This window comes from Poecilia mexicana, unplaced genomic scaffold (assembly GCF_051168715.1).
Source record: "Poecilia mexicana isolate PSO_F unplaced genomic scaffold, ASM5116871v1 scaffold_23, whole genome shotgun sequence".
Lineage (NCBI taxonomy): Eukaryota > Metazoa > Chordata > Actinopteri > Cyprinodontiformes > Poeciliidae > Poecilia > Poecilia mexicana.
In genome coordinates this window covers 19,044,816-19,066,133 of record NW_028263392.1, presented here as the reverse complement: position 1 = coordinate 19,066,133, position 21,318 = coordinate 19,044,816, and the positions used below count along the sequence as shown (strand labels likewise).

At 40.5% G+C, this 21,318-nt stretch overlaps 1 protein-coding gene and 2 long non-coding RNA genes across 3 annotated transcripts in view; 2 read left to right on the top strand and 1 right to left on the bottom strand.

Moving 5' to 3' along the window:
* Positions 1 to 21,318, top strand: part of tmtc1 (transmembrane O-mannosyltransferase targeting cadherins 1) — a 133,856-nt gene that overhangs the window by 7,694 nt on the left and 104,844 nt on the right. The window lies entirely within an intron of this gene.
* On the top strand, positions 15,043 to 16,375 carry LOC148152573 (uncharacterized). Its single transcript, XR_015762126.1, has 2 exons — positions 15,043 to 16,013; positions 16,160 to 16,375. It is a non-coding gene; the product is annotated as an uncharacterized LOC148152573 (long non-coding RNA).
* LOC148152572 (uncharacterized) lies at positions 18,427 to 21,293 on the bottom strand. The gene is made up of 3 exons (XR_015762125.1): positions 20,488 to 21,293; positions 20,218 to 20,341; positions 18,427 to 19,392 (listed from the first exon to the last, which is right to left on the bottom strand). It is a non-coding gene; the product is annotated as an uncharacterized LOC148152572 (long non-coding RNA).

Genomic DNA, 21,318 nt, shown 5'->3' with positions numbered 1-21,318 from the left:
GTGCTACGTTTGTGCAGCAAAAATTTTCGTTTGTGCCGCTATCATTTTAAAGATATAAAGAAATGTTTCCAGAGGTCATCCAAGGTCAACCAACCCCCCACCTTCTTCAAATCAGACAAAATGGGTGTCAATCAACTCGGCTACATTTGTGTTGGTTTGTGCAGCAAAAATTTTCGTTTGTGCTGCTTTGGCTTTGAAGATATTAATGAAAGTGTAAAGGTCAAAAGGTCAACCAGCCCCCCCACTTTTATGAAATCAAACAAAATCGGTGTCAAACATTAGTGCTATGTTTGTGCTGGTTTGTGCTGCAAAAATTTTCGTTTGTGCCGCTGTCATTTTAAAGATATAAAGAAAGTTGGATTTCATAAAAGTTGGCGGGCTGGTTGACCTTTTGACCTTTACACTTTCATTAATATCTTCAAAGCCAAAGCAGCACAAACGAACATTTTTGCTGCACAAACCAACACAAACGTAGTCAAGTTAATTGACACCCATTTTGTCTGATTTGAAGAAGGTGGGGGGTTGGTTGACCTTGGATGACCTCTGGAAACATTTCTTTATATCTTTAAAATGATAGCGGCACAAACGAAAATTTTTGCTGCACAAACGTAGCACAAACGTTTGACACCAATTTTGTCTGATTTGAAGAAGGTGGGGGGGCCAACTTCACTCAGATTCAAAGCAGGGGTCACCAACCTTTTTGAGACTGGGAGTTACTTCATTGGTACAGAGTAACACGAAGGGCTACTTGTTTGATACAGACATACATTTTCTTAGCTCACTCTTAATAACAATAATACATTTGATTACATGCGGTATGATCATATTAATGTTAGGGATTACTCACTATAGTTGTCAGTAATGATTTACCATGCCAGATATAGTTAATTGCTATTATGTGATCAGAAGTTATTAGTTCAGAGTTTTAAGTTTGAGTCCCTTTTGGAGCTTTTCTGTGTGATTCTAAATTTCCTCCAAGTGACCGACAGTATGGATTATTGCAGCAGCAGCTGCAGCTGTACAGCTGTTTACACTTTGAGTTCCTTGAGATTTTCCTTTTAAATAAAAAAGAAAAGAATAGTTATTGTATATTTTATTATCTAACCCTCTTTACTATTAACAAAATTGTGGAGAAAAAAACATTTTGTGTCAAAGCATCTTGTACGTAGCGCACATCAGTGTGAGTCTGTGGGGGTGGGCAGCAAAAGGCTAAATCATATTGGTCAGTTTACTTTTGTTAATTTGGCGCTTTTTCTGTGAGCTAAAAATGAATGAGCTCCTCCCGTTGTCCTAAGATCCTGCCTGAGCTTTTTACCCTGCGCGGTTGTGATGGTCGCTGGTTTAATTAGCCTTTTTGTGGTTTCGCGAACTGAAAAGCTGACAGGTCAACCGTCAAAAAAAAAAAAAGTTAGATAGGTTGGAGAGTAGCACAAAACTATCACTGTCTGCACCTAACCAGCACAAACCTAAACCACAAAAGCAGCGGACTTTTTTTTTTTTTTTTTTTTTACAAGCGATGCTAAATAATAGACATGAAAGCGAAGCCTACCTGTCTGATCCACGGAAAGACGGGATGTTGATTCCCAGGTTCAGGTGGTGTCAGACATCCAGAGGAGGAGAAAGTGATGCAACATTGTTTGCTTAGTTTTTACTCTTTTGGGGACTAGATTAAATTGTTTAACCCGCAGTCTGAGACGCTCAGGGTGGCAGATGTGACCCGCCAGAACCGCACACGGTATAAAGCTCAGCCGGGATCCAAATGACCGCTGTTAGAACCAGAGTGGGATCAAACTCCGCTCATTCATTTTTAGCTTACAGAAAAAGCGCCAAGCTGCCAAATAAACATAAACTGACCAGTGACATTTAGCTTTGACGTACCCACCGCCATAGACTCGCTACTACAAGACGTTTTGAAAAAAAGAGGGGGGGTTTTTCTGCACAATTTTGCTAATAGTAAAGAGGGTTAGATAATTAAAAAAATCATATTATTCTTTTCTTTTTTTAAAGTGGGTACAAAACATTTAATTGAATATTTTTTTGGCAGTGCTCCCTAATAACAATGGCTATTTTTAGAACTTGCTCGCAGGCGACTGACAAGGTCCCCTCGGGCGACTGGGGGCCCGCGGGCACCGTGTTGGTGACCCCTGGTTCAAAGCTTAGGAAAAAAGTAGCGGCAAATCTCACTTAAATGTGCAGTTAATTCATTTTAATGTATTTTATATAAATTGCATTACTTCACATGACCAAGTTTTTCTTTTTACTTACTAGTTTGTCACCACCTTCAGTTCTGCGTCAACTCTGTCAGATGGACTTTATGGTGTTTTTTGTTTTAAATAATATTTCCTTTGTTTCTTGAGAAGCATTTGTCTGTAAAACTTGAGTAAAAATATCACTAATAGGGTCATTAAAAATCATTTTTTATTTATTTTTGTCAGATGGTGATGACAAAGTTCTGGGTCAGGTCCATTAAAAATGTAATTTTTAAAAAATGTTGCAACTGGAAGCCTGCACCTTAGGGTCTTTACATTTCTAAAACATTATTTGTCATATTTGCATACATAAGGTTGAGGCATAATTTTTTAAAAATTTGGGAAAATTTAAACCCATTTTGTCTCTATTCTCAAGAATCACTGAAAGCTGAGGTAAATGTTTCCCTCAGCTTTCACGCTCATGAGCGCATACAGTAAAAGTGGGACGGGAGACTCGAGAAGAAAACTGTTCTGCAGTCGCTGGGGAGATCGCCTCGGTAGCTTTAGCAACGGGTCGATTTACGTGAGTGTCCTGCTCAGTGCAAAACGACCAGGGCCATAGCACCAATAGGACCAGGTCGAGCCAGGCCGGGCCAGGCCGGACCCTGCAGTGCGAAAAGGGCTTTATTGCAACCCATAAAAGGAATTAGAACGAACTTAGAATCTAGAAAAAATTCTTCCAAAACAGGAACACTTAGTTTTTATTACTTAGAGTACTCATTACTTTTACAAATTTAGAACTTACTTAGGAAGTCCAGGGAATACTTACTTACACTTATTTAGCAACCCAAAACAGGGATTAGAACTTGGAATCCAGAAAAACTACCTTAGCAACTACTTTTTAGACTCTTTTTCTTCCAACCCTGAAAAGGAATTAGACCATAGGATACTTACTTATACTTATCTATCCAACCCTGAATAGGAGTATCTAGTTTATTTACTTTGGATCAACATTATTAGCTTTTTCTTCTTTTGCTCTTTCCTTTGGTTTATTTTGTTTGTATTTCCTTTTAAATCCTGTAAAGCACTTTCTATTGCCTTGTTGGTGAAAATGTGCTATATAAATAAAACTAGAAAATTCCTTCCACCCCTTGTTTAATTGATGGCGTCCCAGTCATCAGACTAAATACAAAACAACAATGAATAAATGAATGAATAAATAAATAAATAAACTGTGTGGTGTGTCAATTGCTGCCATGTACTCCATTAAGTGGAATTTTCTAAGTGTTTATTTCCTTTTCTGGCTTTAGCTTTCTCCCACAGCTTCCGTCCTCTTTTTATCTTCTGTTGAGTGTCTTCACTTTCCACTACTTGTGACTCACAAGAAAATCTGTTTGGGGGGGTGCCGATTCCTCTGCATGTTCCTTCTCTGAGCACTGTGTCCAGAGACTGAAATGATGCCCCCATCTGTCACATTTTCTGTCCATCCTTCCATCCTTTAAATTTTCTGTCTGGCATGTTCACTCCCTCCATTTCAGGCTGCTCAACCCGTTTATTTGTTGTCTCGCCTGCAACTTCCTCCACATTTTCCTCCAACTTTTCGGGCTCTGAGTCCTCCATCCCCTGCACGATCACTCCAGAGGCTTGTCCTGTCATATCCCCTGTGTTCTCTGTTATCTCTTCTGCTGTCCCTGCCTCTTGCTGGTCTACTGGGAGGAACATACATTGTGTCAGAAGGTTCTGGTGGACCACCCTCTCACTATCGCTGTTTTCTGGTCGCACCACATACACAGGTATATTGGGTTGCTTTTTCACCACAATGTTAGGTTGTGACTCCCACTTGTCCCCTAGTTTTTGCCGTCCCTTTATATAGCAGACTTTGACTAGGACTCTGTCCCCTTGATTAAAAATCTGACCCTTTGCCTTCTGGTCATAGTACTTTTTCTGTTGACTTTTGGCTTGGTGAGACGTCTGGTTTGCTTGGGCGTATGCCTGTGACAGACAGTCATGAAGTCTCTGCACATATATGCACTGTATTCCTCTGGTTCATTAGCAGTCTGGAGCCCAAAGATGATGTCAACTTTGGGAGTCTTGGATATCTGCCGAACATCAGAAAGTATGGCGTATACCCGGTAGAGTCATGCCGTGAACAGTTATATGCATGCGTCACTGCATCTAAGTGCTCATGCCACCGAGGTTTCAGATGTGGCTCTAATGTCCCTAGCATATTCATGAGTGTGCGGTTGAACCGCTCAGTGATGCCGTTGCCCTGTGGGTGGTAGGGGGTTGTATGGGTTTTAGTGATGCCCATACATTTGCACAGCTCCTTCACTACAGCACTTTCAAAGTTGCGCCCCTGGTCAGTGTGCAACTTAGCAGGAAGCCCAAACTGGCAGAAGAAGTTTCTCCACAGCACCCTGGCCACAGTGTTGGCCTTTTGATCTTTAGTGGGATATGCTTGTGCGTAGCGTGAGAAATGATTCGTGACCACAAGGACATTCTCCATTCCACCCTTTGACTTCTCCAAAGTTAAAAAGTCTACGCACACTACTTCCATGGGGGCATTACTGTGAACACTGACCAATGGGGCCTTGACTCCCTAAGTTGGCGTTTTCCTGAGGCAGCATCTCTCACACTGCTCACACCAGTTCTTAATTTCTTGGAACATTTGAGGCCAATGAAATCTCTCTCTCAACAACTGAACTGTTCTCTCAAAACCCAAGTGTCCGGAGTCATTGTGAAGAGCCTTCATAGCTCCCTCACGCAGCTTCTCTGGTAGCACTAGCTGTTCCACCACTCCTCTTTGATGATCACGGCTGCGACGGTACATGATACCATCTCTGATCACTAGCCTCTTCCACTCTTTCAGGAGAAGACAGACCTGTCGGCCACCACTGACCCTCTCACTGCGACTGGATTTCACATTCCGACTTTTGTAGTGCCAGACAGGGCCAATAACAGGATCCTCTTTTTGTCCTGCTCGGATCTCTTGCTTCGTCATGGCGGGAAGTGACTCCATACCCATGTCTCTGTATGGCTCACTAGATCTTGGTGATTCTGAGTCCAAGTTGGCTGAGACCACTATGTTCTGGTTTGAGGAGTTGTCTGGATCTTGTATGGACTGATCTGCACCCTGTTCAGGCTTTTTGGTGCTCACCCGCAGAGGGCATGAGTGCAGAGTCTCTGTGACCTCCTGATTGGACATACGGGAGAGGGCATCGGCGTTCGCATTGCTTTGTCCTCTCCGGTACTGGACATCAAAGTCAAAAGTAGCCAAACGGGAGACCCACCGTTGACCTGTGGCATCCAACTTTGCAGAGCTCATGATGTACTTGAGGGGGTTATTGTCTGTCTGGACAGAGAACTTGCGCCCGTAGAGATGGTCGGGCAAGGACCATCTCCTTGCCCGACCATCTCCACTTCAGGGCAAAGAACTCTAGCTTGTGGGCGGGATACCTTGCCTCTGCTGGACTCAACCCTCGGCTGGCGAAGGCTATGACCCTCTCTATGCCATCTTGAAGCTGGACCAAGACAGCGCCTAGTCCTTCCCCCGATGCATCTGTCTGAAGCAGAAAAGGTAGGTTGTAGTCCGGGTAACCCAACACTGGCGCAGTCGTAAGTCTGTGCTTTAAGGCCAGGAATGCCGCCTCACATTCTTCTGTCCATAAGAATGGTGGGTTAGAAGCCAGGCCTTTTTTCCCCCTTCTTTTCTTCATTCTCGGGTCACCACCAGTGAGCAGATATAAGGGAGCTGCTAGGACAGAGTACCCACTGACATACCGCCTGTAGTAGCCAGCAAACCCCAGAAATTGCAGACCTCCCTGCGGTTTGTTGGCCTGGTCCAGTCTTTTACTCTACAAATCTTCTCTGGGTCAGTCCGGATTCCCTCAGCAGATACCAGATGACCTAGGTAGTGTACTTCTTTTCTCATTAGCTGGCACTTAGAGGGTTTAAGTTTTAGACCGTGTTCCCGGAGCCGATCAAACACCAACTGCAGTCTGTTTAGATGCTCATCAAAGGTTTTAGAAAAGATAAGGTCATCCAGATAAATTAGAAGTTGGGTGAAGTTCAGGTCTCCAAAACAGCAAGTCATGAGCCTCTGGAAGGTTGATGGAGCATTCTGCAACCCAAAAGGCATTCGGTTGGCCTCATACAGACCCATTGGTGTACAGAATGCTGTTTTGTGTTTGTCCCTCTCTGCCACCTCCACCTGCCAATAGCCTGAGGTGAGGTCAAGCGTAGAGAAAAACTTGGCCTGACCCAATGCTTCCAGAGCCTCTTCTATTCTTGGCAGGGGAAATGCATCTCTTGTGCTGCAGGAGTTCAGTTTACGGTAATCGATACACAACCGTAATGAGCCGTCTTTTTTTGTCACCACCACTACAGGTGAAGCATACGGACTCTTACTGGGCCTTATTACCCCTGCCACCTCCATTTCGATCAACATCTTCCTGACATCTTGCCACTGTGATGGGGGAATCTTGCGGTAGGGGAGCCTGAATGTACGGTGGCCGACAGGTGCAAATGCGCAGCAAAAGAGAAAACATGCAAACAAAAGAAAAGACACGCGCACAAATTAAATGCGGCAAACAAAAAGCAAATAAAATGCAGCAAACAAAAAAGAAGACACCCCCGAATGAAATGCAGCAAACAAAAAGAGAGACGCAAACAAAAAAGAAGACACCCCCGAATGAAATGCAGCAAACAAAGAGAGACGCAAACAAAAAAGAAGACACCCCCGAATGAAATGCAGCAAACAAAAAGAGAGACGCAAACAAAAAAGAAGACACCCCCGAATGAAATGCAGCAAACAAAAAGTGTTGAAAACGGAAGTGCTCCAGACCACTAGGGGGAGACTAACAAAAAATAGCTGTGTCTAAATTCAGGCTCTGCATCCTTTAAAGCGGGTGTTCAGAAAAGCAGCAATGGCGACAAAATAATTTTTGCTGTATTACACTTAAAATTACACAAAATTATTTTTTACAATGTTTTTAGGCGAGAATGTAGATGTATAGATCTGAAATATCTGCTCGGTTCATTAATAAATCACCTACTTCCAATATTGCTCCGACGTTTTCGGAGATGTCTTCTCCCGCTGCATTAACAGCCAGCTTCACTCGCAAGCTGTCAGCTGGCCAGGCGCTCCATGTAGATATTAAGTTAGGTAGTAGTAAAATCTTTTGGTTAAGTAAAGTATTTAATTTATTCCTGAGCAAATGGGTTTGACTGATTAAAGTTAAGCCTTCAAACATAGTTTATTTAACTGTAATGTCTTACTACCTGAGATCTGGAGAGTATTTGAAAATGAATAATATCCCTTGTATACATTAAACATTTTAGAATCAGACAGATTTTCTTTTTACTATGGAACAACCTTTATTACAAAAGGTGAAGAATAATACAGAAATAAAGAGTAAAAAACAACTGAGTCCGTTTTTTTTCTTCGCTGCTCTGTGCTTCACGTTGTCACGGTTGCTAAGCAACATAACGCCGAGATGGAGGCTAGGCAGCTAGCCGGAGGCTACAGCTTCTCTCTTCTGGTCGTCCATATTCGTGGCCTTCGAAGGACCCGTCTTCTGTAGATCGGGCCGTTTCTCACATAGACATAATAAAAGGACAGACGCCTAATGGACCGCTCTCGTCTTATCAATACATACTTATATAAGTATACAAACATAAATAAATAATCATTAATACTGAATAATATACATTAGGCTATGCATGATTATGCACACACACACACACACACACACACACATATATATATATATATATATATATATAATGTTTTCCAGCCTACAAGTTCTGGTTTAAGAGTGATTCAGCAGCTGAGATTGGGTCCAAAATCCGATACGAGATTCATCCATGTTGTGCAGTGAATCTGTCTCTCCTTAAAGACAATTCTTCCTTCTTCCTCACGTCGTAGGAAACCTTCAAAACAAAAACGGGACATTTTCGAGTTATCTTACGTTGACTGAGTTAAATAATTAAATAATAGCCATTGTCATCTGTGTAAACTTTGCTGGTGAATGTTATGATTTTTATAATATTGTTTCATTTCTATAGTAGGCTCTTGTATCAGATAATCTAAATGTTGGAGAATGACTGAAACATTTTAAGATTTACGGAATCTCGGTTAGCTGTCAGAGCGGGGGCTGAACACCAAGCACTATAGCTAGCATTAGCTGGTATTTCGCCAGTGGACATAAATACAGTATAGTAATATTCTAATCACAAAAATACACAGTAATATGTCCATCTTACTTGCGAAAAGTCTGTCGAGCCCTCACGTCAGTAGTCCGTCGATCCGATCAACAATATTCCGCAGTGCTGAAGGCATCTTCTGCTGTTTTGGTTGAGCAAAGCAGGAGGGACGACCGCTCCAAGAGCGTATTTGCGCCGGAGCAGCCAATCGTGGTGGGGGGGTCTACTCTTTTATTATGTCTATGCTTCGAAGGATCAGTTTCTCAGGGCCCTTGAAAGGATGCAGAGCCTGAATTCGGACACAGCTATTTTTTGTTAGACTCCCCCTAGTGGTCTGGAGCACTTCCGTTTTCAACACTTTTTGTTTGCTGCATTTCATTCGGGGGTGTTTTCTCTTTTGTTTGCTGCATTTCATTCGGGGGTGTCTTCTTTTTTGTTTGCTGCATTTCATTGGGGGGTGTTTTCTTTTTTGTTTGCTGCATTTCATTCGGGGGTGTTTTCTTTTTTGTTTGCTGCATTTCATTCGGGGGTGTCTTCTTTTTTGTTTGCTGCATTTTATTTGCTTTTTGTTTGCCGCATTTAATTTGTGCTTGTGTCTTTTCTTTTGTTTGCATGTTTTCTCTTTTGCTGCGCATTTGCACCTGTCGGCCACCGTATGAATGGCTTAGAGTCTACTAGTGGAATTTCATGTTGCACCGTCTTTGTGTGACCATAATCTAGAGGATGTTGGGAGAATACATCAACATTCTTTTCTACCAGCTTTTTAAGAGTGGAGCGCTGGTCCTCGTCCTCGACTGCAGCTTTACTCAGGTCAACACAACAACTCGATATTACCTGAGTCAGACTCAGACATGTGTCTTTGGACCTGCTTTCATGGCTTTGGCCCTGCTTTTTGTCTGAGAAATCCACAACACCATCCACTAGGGACACATTTGCTAGGTGTGTGTGTGGCTTGATGGTGACTGGATGTTGAGACAGGTTCATCACTCTGACAGGGGTACATCCTCTTTTCACATTAGCAAGGACCTTGGCAACCAGAAGGTCTTGAGGGAGCTTCAGGGAGTGGTGGCTCTCAATCAGTGCTGTATAGGTCCTTCTCTTCAGGCCGGCAGTCACCTTGCACATTAGATCCATTTCTTTTCCCCCAGGAACATGTATTTTGTGGCCTGTATACACAGCCAGACCCACTCTGTCCTCCACATTATAATGTTCTGTATCACCCACCTCCAGGAGTGAGGTGTACCATTCTGGATGACTCTCTCTGACATGCTGGAGAAATTGTTGGCCATATTTTGCTTGGAGATGGGTTCTGGAGGCGCGGAGAACATTAGTTCCTATCAGCAGAGGGACAGACAGGCGATATTCTGAGTCCTCAACCACAAAAGCTGGCACATTCTTAAACTCTTTCTCCAACACTTTCAAGTTAATGCGTAGAACACCATGGTGGGTTACACTCTGACCGGCTGCACCTTCTATAGGTATCAGAGAGGGCTGTAACTTCTGTTTTTGAAGGATGGGGTGGCTGCACCAGTAGCTGTGGGTAATAGTGGTTACCTGAGAGCCAGAGTCAATGAGCGCTCTGGACTTCATTCCACTGATTTCCACCTCACCTTCGTTTCTAGGGCCCACTAGTGGAGTGCTCTCTCCTCCATCAGGAGGAGAGAGCACTCCTCTCTCCTCCTGATGGAGGAGAGAGGAGTGCTCTCTCCTCTTTAAACGGGTAGAGCCCTTTAAACGGGCTCTACCCGTTTAAACGGGTAGAGCCCGTTTAAAGGGTAGAGCCTTTAAACGGGCTCTACCCGTTTAAAGGCTGAGCTGGGTGGGGGTTGTTCCCATTCACTTGACTGGGGTCTGGTAACACTGCTCCTCAGACTCTGGCTATGTGCCCTTGTTTACCACATCTGTGGCATGTCACAGTTGAGATTTGGGCTTGGATTGGAGGCCCTATGGGTACCTGGACTTGTGGTGTTGGGACAAGCAATGGAGCAGCAACTCTTGATTCAAGGTTGGTCAATTTGGTCATCTGCTCTGCTTGGCAAAGAGCTAACTTTTTAACCAGTTCTGTGAGCTCTGACAACTCTGTTGCATGGGTGGTCTTCTCCACATACACAGATGGGCTGCTGCCTGATGCAGTCTGGATCTGGGTGTGAGCTCGCTTTGATTTGTGGAATGACTGGAACTTTTTAGTTTCTTTGGTCACGTCTCTGAGCTCAGCCTGCAGTTCTCGGAAGCTTAAGAGCCTGGGCTTAAGTGGGGCAATTCTCATGTACACCTCCTCATCATTAAGACCCCTTAAAAACTGCCGAGTGAGTTTGCAGTCCCGGTCTGGGAATGGCTTGCCTCCTCTTTGGCTGTCCTCTACCGCTCTCAGATTAGCTTCCAGCGTTATGGCATATGAGCAGGCAGACTCCCCTGGTCTTTGGCTCCGCTCGTAGAAGTCAGCCAGTGGATCTAGGGAGCTCTGTGTGTCCCCATACTCAGCCCTCAGTTCTTCAAAAGCCCTCTCAGGGGTTTGGTCATATAGAGGTAGGTTCAGGACCAATTTCCTGGCCTCACCACTCAGGTGACGCACCACAGTGGAAAACCGCAGGTGTGGTGGGAGCTCAATAGCTTCCAGGAGATATTGCATGTCCCGAATCCACATATTTTGTCTGCCGCGATCTTACATCTTACATCTTACACAACTTATGACTGTTGTCATAAGTTGTGTAAGATTTCTTCTTTGAAACAGGGTGGACACTTTAGAAGCTGCTAAACGGTGTAGTTTTGTGAAGATTACTTACCATTCACATTCTGTGTCCCGTCACCGAAGCCCTGCAGTTCGGGACAGAGTTCTGAGATCTCAGGGAGTCATCCACTTTAGTCAGCGCTAACCAATCGGAACACGTCTTACATCGCTCGTCCTTAAGCCCCGCCCAGAATGTTCATGTAAGCTTCCCCAAAGCAAATAAAGTTGTATAAGCAAGAAAAACGAATTCAACCAAAAACTCAGAAAAAGTTTCAACCAAAAAAAAGAGACAACCAAAAACAAAAAAAAGTTAAAAAAAAAAAAAAAAAAAAACTTAGTGATTTTTGCTTTGACATGATTTTTTTTTTGATTGAATACTACTTTTTTGTTTGACATGATTTTTTTTGATTGAATACTACTATTTTTGTTTGACATTATTTTTTTTTTTGATTGAATAATTGTGAAACAAAACTAACTCCATACACATCCCACTACCTGATGCAATAGTTCATACTACATGGGGGGTTTTTTTGCCCCTATTTTCTTAGAACGTTGGCCGATCTAAGATTTTCGCTGGTTATTTCGTAACCGGTCATCCTACAGTGTGTGGTGGGTTACGGTAGATCGTCGTGGCCGCTCCAATCTAAATTAGGGGTTTTCCCCGACTGGGAGCTTAACGCTGAATGTGACAAGTAGCCAATCAGAAAGCACGGATTCTCCTCCGTGCTTTCTGAGGGGAAATTACGGAGGGGAAATCGAAACAGCTGACACGGCGCAACCCAAAATCCAGCGGACATTGGAGATGATATGTGGAAACAACCATGGGCGTAGATTTGGGTAGGGACGGTAGGGACATGTCCCGACCAATATTCACGGGATATGAAAAAGTCCCGACCAATTTTTGCCATATTGGCTCGAAGAACGTGGATCTACGATCTTTGATTAGCAGCAACAGGCGGTGCGCGGAACGGAAGCTTCTTAGTTTGACATTTATTATGAGCCTCCGAGACCGTGTCGGAACGGTGCTGTCGGGGGGGTGGGGGGAGGGGGAGTCAGTTGAATCGTCGGACGTTCTTTGATTAGCTGCAAAAGGCGGCGGCTAGCTGGGCACACGCGTCTCCTTCTGAGTCTCCGAGACCATGTCGCCACCAAAAAAGAAAAGGACAGACATTAGAAGTTATTTCGCTACGTCGGCTGTAAGTACAGTGAGTGGACCCATAAGTTAGATATCTATCACGCAACGCATTTGTTGTAAAGTCCGGTGTTTAGTAAGGTCAGCACTGAATGTGAGGTAGAATAGGTCTGTTAATTATGTAATATTTTTTCTTTTTTCTTTTATTATTGATTTCTTCTTATCTGCAATTGTGTTTGCTGTATCCAGAGGATATTTCTTTTGATCTTACTTGTAACGTTTGGTGAATTTTGTAAAGGAAAAAGTAAAGTGTTCTTGAACTGATCTGCTGAGTATGACTGTATCTGGTTGTATACACAAGATGTATGATATGGTTATGGTTGGGGGGAGGGGGTTATTAAGCCAATGTGGTTTCCCCCCCCTTCTCAAAAATGTTCGGTGCTCTTGGGCATTTCACTGTGCTGCCGGGGGGTGGGGGGGGGGGGGGGTCAAGGTCCCCACCAAAACTTAGACCGAACCCTTGGAAACAACAATAATATTAGCACAATAATTAACATTTCGTACAAAGAATATAGAAATGACAAGGGGAGGAGTTGGAGCCAAATTGCTACCGCAGTTGATAAACCCAGTAAGTTTTCAGCTGTTCTTCGTTAACGTGACATAAATAGGTTATAATTTTCATTCAGTCAGAACTTTATGCTGACTCTAGCCACATGCGTCACAGGTAGATTCTAGTAAAGCATTGATGGATGCCTCGTTCTAAAATTAGTTTTAACTGGACTTGTAGCCATAATTTTGTGCCCAGGTGGCTGGACACCACACGGCACGACGAATCCGATTGAACTGTTATACCTAGAGTTTCTGTCGGCTAATGTGTGGTCTCTCATGTTTTGAAAATGGGCCGACAATCGGCCGACAAGTGTAGTGTGTGCTGGACATTACACTAAGGAAATGAGGAAGGGAGGGTCAGTGGAGAGCACTGGAGTTGAACCTTTTTTCAGTCAGTGTCATCAACAGAAATAAAAAACGGCAGGAAGAGACGATAAAGCCATAATTAAAATGAGGTCGATGGGTTTAATTTATCGTGCGATTAATTGATTTTATCGTTTATCACAACAGGCCTAGACGTGTGCAGTCCAGAGTTACTGGTGTATTAAAAATCACCATTTTAAACAAAAATCATGTATATATCCTGTAATATTTGCGGATGATACCACTTTTTTTTGTCAGGGCAATGATATAAAAGGGATGTTAAAAAATGAAAATAGAATTTATGCAAATACATAAATGGTTCAAACTTAATAAATTATCTTTAAATTTGGACAAAACAAATTGTATGTTATGTACAAGGAGACAAAGAACTGTAAACACTCAATTTAAAGTTGATGGTGTAGAGATTTGTAGAGTTAGTGAGGTTAAATTTTTGGGCGTGATAATTGACGAGAGATTATGATGGAAATCCCATTTAAATTATTTAAGAACAAAATTAGCTAAATCAACTGCAGTGCTTTATAAAGTACGGGATTTTCTGAATGATCATGCACTGTTTATGTTGTATAATGCACTAATTGTTCCACACTTGGTTTATTGTGTTGAGGTATGGGGAAAGGCATGTTATACTAGCATAAAATCGGTTTTTGTTTTGCAAAAAAGGGCAATAAGAATTATTGCTCGAAAACATGGCAAATATCCAACAAATACATTATTTTGTAATTTGAGGTTATTGAAATTCTATGATTTAGTTGATTATAATATTTTGTTGGTTATGTATAAGGCACACCTAAAAACATTCCCCTTAAACATCCAAAAAAATTTTGAAAAGAGAGAGAGTAGTTATAACCTTAAGGGGTATGGAGAGCCATTTGCGCCAAAATTAAATAAATAAATAAACGGGTTAAATAAATAAAAAATGAGTAAAATAAATCAAAAAATGAAGTAAATGAGTGAAATAAATAAAAAATTTGTTAAATAAATAATTTAGCTTTTTCATTAAACCAATTTTCAATTTATTTATTTTTCATATTATCAATTTCCCAATTTCTCTTTTTCATTTATCTATTTGTCATTTATCCTTTTATCCATTTACCCATTTTTCATTAATGTATTTTTTAATTTAACCGTTTTTCAATTTCCTTTTTCCATTAACCCAATTTTCTATTTCCCAGTTTCATTAATCAATTTCTCATATATCCCTTTTTTTACTTACCCATTTTCTTTTATCTATTTTTCATTTACCCATTTTTCATTAATCTCTTTATCTATTTACCCATTTTTCATTAATCTATCTTTTAATTTAACCATTTTTCCATTTCCTTTTTCCATTAACCCGATTTTCTATGGAAAGCCATTTGCGCCAAAATTGAATAAATAAATAAATGGGTTAAATAAATAAAAAATGAGTAAAATAAATCAAAAAATGAAGTAAATGAGTGAAATAAATAAAAAATTTGTTAAATAAATAGTTTAGCTTTTTCATTAAACCAATTTTTAATTTATTTATTTTTCATATTATCAATTTCCCAATTTCTCTTTTTCATTTATCTATTTGTCATTTATCCCTTTATCCATTTACCCATTTTTCATTAATCTATTTTTCATTTGTCCATTTTTCATTTATCCCTTTATCTATTTACCCATTTTTCATTAATCTATTTTTTAATTTAACCGTTTTTCCATTTCCTTTTTCCATTAACCCGATTTGCTATTTCCCACTTTCATTAATCAATTTCTCATATATCCCTTTTCTTACTTACCCATTTTCTTTTATCTATTTTTCATTTACCCATTTTTCATTAATCTCTTTATCTATTTACCCATTTTTCATTAATTTATCTTTTAATTTAACCATTTTTCCATTTCCTTTTTCCATTAACCCGATTTTCCTATTTCCCACTTTCATTAATCAATTTCTCATATATCCCTTTTTTTATTTACCCATTTTCTTTTATCTATTTTTCATTTACCCATTTTTCATTAATCTCTTTATCTATTTACCCATTTTTCATTAATCTATCTTTTAATTTAACCATTTTTCCATTTCCTTTTTCCATTAACCCGATTTTCTATTTCCCACTTTCATTAATCAATTTCTCATATATCCCTTCTTTATGTACCCATTTTTCTTTAACCTATTTTTCATTTAACTTTTGTTTGAAAAACTTTTAATTTTCCCATTTTCCAATTTCCCTTATTCATTTAGTATTTCCTTATTTTCTTATTTATCACATTCTATTTTCCCCGCAAAACTTAGGGGGAAAAATAAATGCAAATGAGGAGTGGCACGTCATCAGGCTACAACTTCCCCAATTGGTTGGTTAGCGTCACACCTACTTTGCTTTCAAGAAAGATGGCGACCTACTACCGGGTTATCAATAAGCTGAAGCTCATTAACTTCATTAGAAAATAGTGTTATTACTCCTGACTTTATTTTTGTGTGGCCGCTCAGACAGAACGTGTTTCAGCTGGCGGCTCTCATGGACTCAGAGCTTCACCGTCGGGGTTTTTTATAGTTTGGACGAAGCGGCCGCTGAAGTTGGCTTACGATTGAAGGTTCAGGACGCCTTCGTAGCTACCAGCTGTGATCCAACTATAAGGAGCAGATTTTACTGTACATCGTAAGTGAACTGCAATATCCAGTGGCAGCTCTACGGAGCATCGAGCTGAAAGAATGACGGTGGCAAGCCTTGGAGATCTGCATCGGAGGCCATCTTTCAGACATGCACCGCTGCTGTCCGTCCAGGATCCTCCGGTTGCCCAGACGGTAAGCTAACGCTGATGTTTTCCAACTATAGTCATATTTGTAACCAAACTTGAGGCCAACAGGTGTACTTTTGATCGCCACCAGGTCAAAAGTACAGCTTGTTTTTGCAGCACATTCATTAATGTTTCTATCGTGTATGTTTTCAGATGTTAAGCTGTCACAGCAGATCATCCTGCAGGCCTCTGGTCTCTGTTTCCAGTGGGCTCACAGCTTCAGGGTGACCAGAGACCTTCACCTTTCTGGAGCAGGAACACCCGGCCAAATGCACTGCTGACACATTTAAAAAATGTGGCTGTTCTTATAGCATTGATATGCAAGAACCATCTACTGTTTTTAATAATAAAAAAATATATATTATGAAATCTGTGTTCGTTCTCATCTGTGTAGTTCTAATTTAATCAAATCTCATGTTTTCACATCCCAGAGACAATAAGATGGATATTTTGTTTGTGGCTTTAACCCATTCATTCCAAATTTTTCCCAAACATGTAAATATGAAAATCCGATGTCATTGATAGCCCTTTGAACTAATCAGGGAAATAATTTTAAAAATTGTGGAAAAGTATGTAAAAAAGTGTGTTTTATGTTCGGTCACAATTGTGACCGGTGGGATAATATGGTGTTCTAATACTAAGATGAGCTAAAAGTGCTTTTTCCAAATAGACATGATCATAATATGTGAACATTGTTTCTTTAGTATAATATATCTTGCCACAGCATTACTTTAGTGCAACATTTGCTCTGTAAAGTACAAATTTGACTATCAATATATTCTAAACCAAGGTAAATTTGAGTGCTTGAGTGTTTATGCATAATTATATTGAACTTCAGTCAGTTGTAGTGTCATCACAGTAACATAGATCATAAAGATAACATCTACAGTAGAGGCTTTCATTTATATTTCTGAAAATTATGAACATTTGTCACACTGTCATAAAGTAAAACTCAATAGACTTAGTCCAGGGGTCTCCGTCTCCAGGATTTAGGGCCTGTGTCATGCATCTTTTCCATCCGCCTCTGCTTCAGCACACCTGAATCAGGTGATAAGCAGGACTCTGGAGAACTGGACTGCATACTGAGAGGGTGATCCATTTAATTCAGGTGTGTTGGACCAGGAACACACCTGAAAGTTGCAGGATACCGGACCCCAAGGCCTGGAATCAAAGGAGAGTAGTATGGCTCCTTCTCACCATTTGGTGACTTTGGTTTTCTTCAATTTTAGGTTATTTCATCTCTTTCTTACTTTCCATGTTCTTTCTTGAAGCACTCAGTGTGCAATAAAACCTTGAATTTCTCCAAGGCATGGGTGGTGCAAAAGCAACAACTGGAACAACATCTCTGGAAACGACTCTTGCATTGACTGACCAGAAAGTGTCTTGGTTACATCTCGTCATAACTTGAAGAGAAGTGTCCATTTGAGATCTATTTCCATGACCTGCTGGCCTTATACCAAACCTTTGCATAAGATAATAAGCCATGATGAGCAAATCAGTTGTTCCTCCTACGACACATTTGTAAAATAATATCTGAAAGGTAAATGGCCTGTACTTGTGTAGTTCTTTATCAAGTCCAAATGACCTGAAAATGTTTTCACCACATTTAGTCATTCACCCATTCACACACACATTCACACACCGACAGCAGTAAGCTACTATATTGTAGCTACAGCTTGCCTGCCACAGTTTGACAGAAGTAAGGCAGTCATACACCGGCTCCTCCACCAGGGTCCTCTGAATACCACCGGCTGGCATGGTGGCTGAATTGTCCTCTTGATCAAGGTCACAACTACTGACACAAACAAAGTGGGGGTTCCAGCAGGCAACCCACCAGGTACAAGATAAACTCCAACCTCCTAGGCTACCGGCACCGTTTCAGGTGTGCCTTTGGTATGGACCATGTTGAGAACGAGAATCTCAATCGATGAATCATAATTTGTATTGACACACGGAGCATAAAATCAGCCAAGAAAAGCATTCAGACTTAACTTATTTTATTAACTTTCAGCGCTGAAAGGAGACGCTTTACCATTACATCCGAGAAGAGTTTCTAAAAAAGTCTGTGCAGCGTCTGAGGAAAAAGAGGAGGGTAGCTGATTATATGAACTGAAGACACTCCCTGAAATCACACCATGTCTCTGTGGCCTGATAAGTTTCTGTTTCTCGTGAGAAATGGACCTTAGTGTCTAACAGAATCAAAAATGTAACTCTTTACTATGGGCCCTTTGTCTAACAGCGTGTGACTCTTTCTCGGCCTGGTAAAGCATCTCAACAACCACCATCACTTCTTGGACCTGACCATGACATTGAACCTTGAGGGGGTTTGGTCATAAAGGTCTACACCTCTCATGTGCTCATTGATCTAGTTGACATCAGTCTCTATATAATTCTTCATCTTTGTTTCCATTAGGAAAATATTGTTGTTTTTCTAGTGGATCAGCAGTTTCTCATCTTGTGTTGGAACCTCATTTGGATCCTCTTTAAAGGGTACATCAAAGAGACAGCTGTCCCTTCGTCATAAACTTTTGCAGGTGGTAACAGAGTACCACATGCCTGATGAAGGGTCAGATTATCCTCTTTTCCCATGAACTGATCATATGCATTCAAAATCAGGCATGGAAAATGGCCCATCTTCCCCTTATAGTCCATGTCTAAGCCATCACTATCAAAATCAGTAAGGGTTCCATTTTTCTCACAACTACATTGTTGTATGCTTTGTCTGGCTATAACAAAGTCCAACACATCAAGAACCAAACTCAAAATTAATCTTAAAAAGGAAGAAGTTAGGAATTGGAAGAATATGGTATGTATTTAAATAAGTGGACCTATTGGTCAAACGTATTCTCCCACCTGTCACTATTATGACCGTCAACATGTTTACACATCCTGCTCACACACCTAACAAATTTTTATAAATGCAAAGGTGAATATCATAACTAGACCCTTTAAAGATGATGTGCACCAAAAATCTTTGTTGTATGTTTATTTAAACATACATTGCTATCCTCTTCTTTGGGAGGTTTGTGGCACTCTTTTTCTCGCCGAGGTGCAACCAAGATTTAATCAGCTCTAGTCATGTGATAATTTAGTCTAAACATGTGATACTGCATAAGTATTATCCAAACACTAAACTTTGAATGTTTGCTGAACATTAACTGAAAATTTAATCAGCAAGCTTTTTAGAGTCCTTGAAAGTGAAAAAAAATATTCATTTTTCCTCTGATGTTTGGGTGAACTCTTCTCTGCGGAGGTTGGCCATCTCTCTGGTTCTTCCTGAAGGAGATCCATCAGGAGTTCTGGTGCTGCTCACAGTGCAGACGGTTCTCCTCCCTGTTTGCCGTTGTCCCTCTCTCAGCCAGAATCTCCAGTCATTTTTCTTGATCCTTGAATAAACATAACAGAATATGTTCTGGGTGTTATTTATGATTCGTTTGTTAATTAAAACAATGTTTAATATAAAAATAAGATTAATTTATTTCCTTAACAATTCCTTCTCCTGTTCCCTCAGAAGGAAAGAGTTTAGGACTCACTAATTACATTTACTCAAATATAGTTGAGTAACTTTTTGAAACTCAAATGAAGTTTTAGGAGTACCGTTACTATGCTGAACTTTTTACTTTTACTCAGGTCATTTTATTATGAAGCATCACTATTCTTATTTAAACAAATTTTTTATTTTGTCTTTAAAAAACTAAAAATTCCGCTGAACTTTATATTTTGAGCCCTCTAATTGTGTAATTTTTTAAGATATGAAATAATTGATAACTTGATCAGTTACTCAGTACTTGTATACTTTTTACCAAATGCTTCTTTACTCATGTGTAATTTCTTATTCAGCTACTTTTTACTTAAACATGTAAGTAAGAGATAAACATGAGTAAAAACATGTTTGGAGTACAAATTATGGAACAGTAACCAAATGTTGAGGTACATATGTTGAACAAAAACAGGGAAACTAAGGTGGCCAAGTTATACATCCACAAAGAACTACTGAAATGAATAGTCATAATTACTTTATATGAATACGACATGTATGCATGTGGGCCACACTTGGCACATTTCAGGGATGTAACCAATAGGGACAGATTTTAGCAGGAGTTCAGCTTTTATCCATTCTGCATTCTGTACCCTCACTAAGGTCACTGTATTCAGGTAGTCTGTTTATCAGCGTTAATTTACCCCCACATTTTTTAAATTAAATGTGTCACCAGTGCATTTGGCCGGGTGTTCCTGCTCCAGAAAGGTGAAGGTCTCTGGTCACCCTGAAGCTGTGAGCCCACTGGAAACAGAGACCAGAGGTCTGCAGGATGATCTGCTGTGACAGCTTAGCATCTGAAAACATACACGATAGAAACATTAATGAATGTGCTGCAAAAACAAGCTGTACTTTTGACCTGGTGGCGATCAAAAGTACACCTGTTGGCCTCAAGTTTGGTTACAAATATGACTATAGTTGGAAAACATCAGCGTTAGCTTACCGTCTGGGCAACCGGAGGATCCTGGACGGACAGCAGCGGTGCATGTCTGAAAGATGGCCTCCGATGCAGATCTCCAAGGCTTGCCACCGTCATTCTTTCAGCTCAATGCTCCGTAGAGCTGCCACTGGATATTGCAGTTCACTTACGATGTACAGTCAAGTCTGCTCCTTATAGTTGAATCACAGCTGGTAGCTACGAAGGCGTCCTGAACCTTCAATCGTAAGCCAACTTCAGCGGCCGCTTCGTCCAAACTATAAAAAACCCCGACGGTGAAGCTCTGAGTCCATCAGAGCCGCCAGCTGAAACACGTTCTGTCTGAGCGGCCACACAAAAATAAAGTCAGGAGTAATAACACTATTTTCTAATGAAGTTGATGAGCTTATGCTTATTGATAACCCGTTAGTAGGTCGCCATCTTTCTTGAAAGCAAAGTAGGTGTGACGCTAACCAACCAATTGGGGAAGTTGTAGCCTGATGACGTGCCACTCCTCATTTGCATTTATTTTTCCCCCTAAGTTTTGCGGGGAAAATAGAATGTGATAAATAAGAAAATAAGGAAATACTAAATGAATAAGGGAAATTGGAAAATGGGAAAATTAAAAGTTTTTCAAACAAAAGTTAAATGAAAAATAGGTTAAAGAAAAATGGGTACATAAAGAAGGGATATATGAGAAATTGATTAATGAAAGTGGGAAATAGAAAATCGGGTTAATGGAAAAAGGAAATGGAAAAATGGTTAAATTAAAAGATAGATTAATGAAAAATGGGTAAATAGATAAAGAGATTAATGAAAAATGGGTAAATGAAAAATAGATAAAAGAAAATGGGTAAA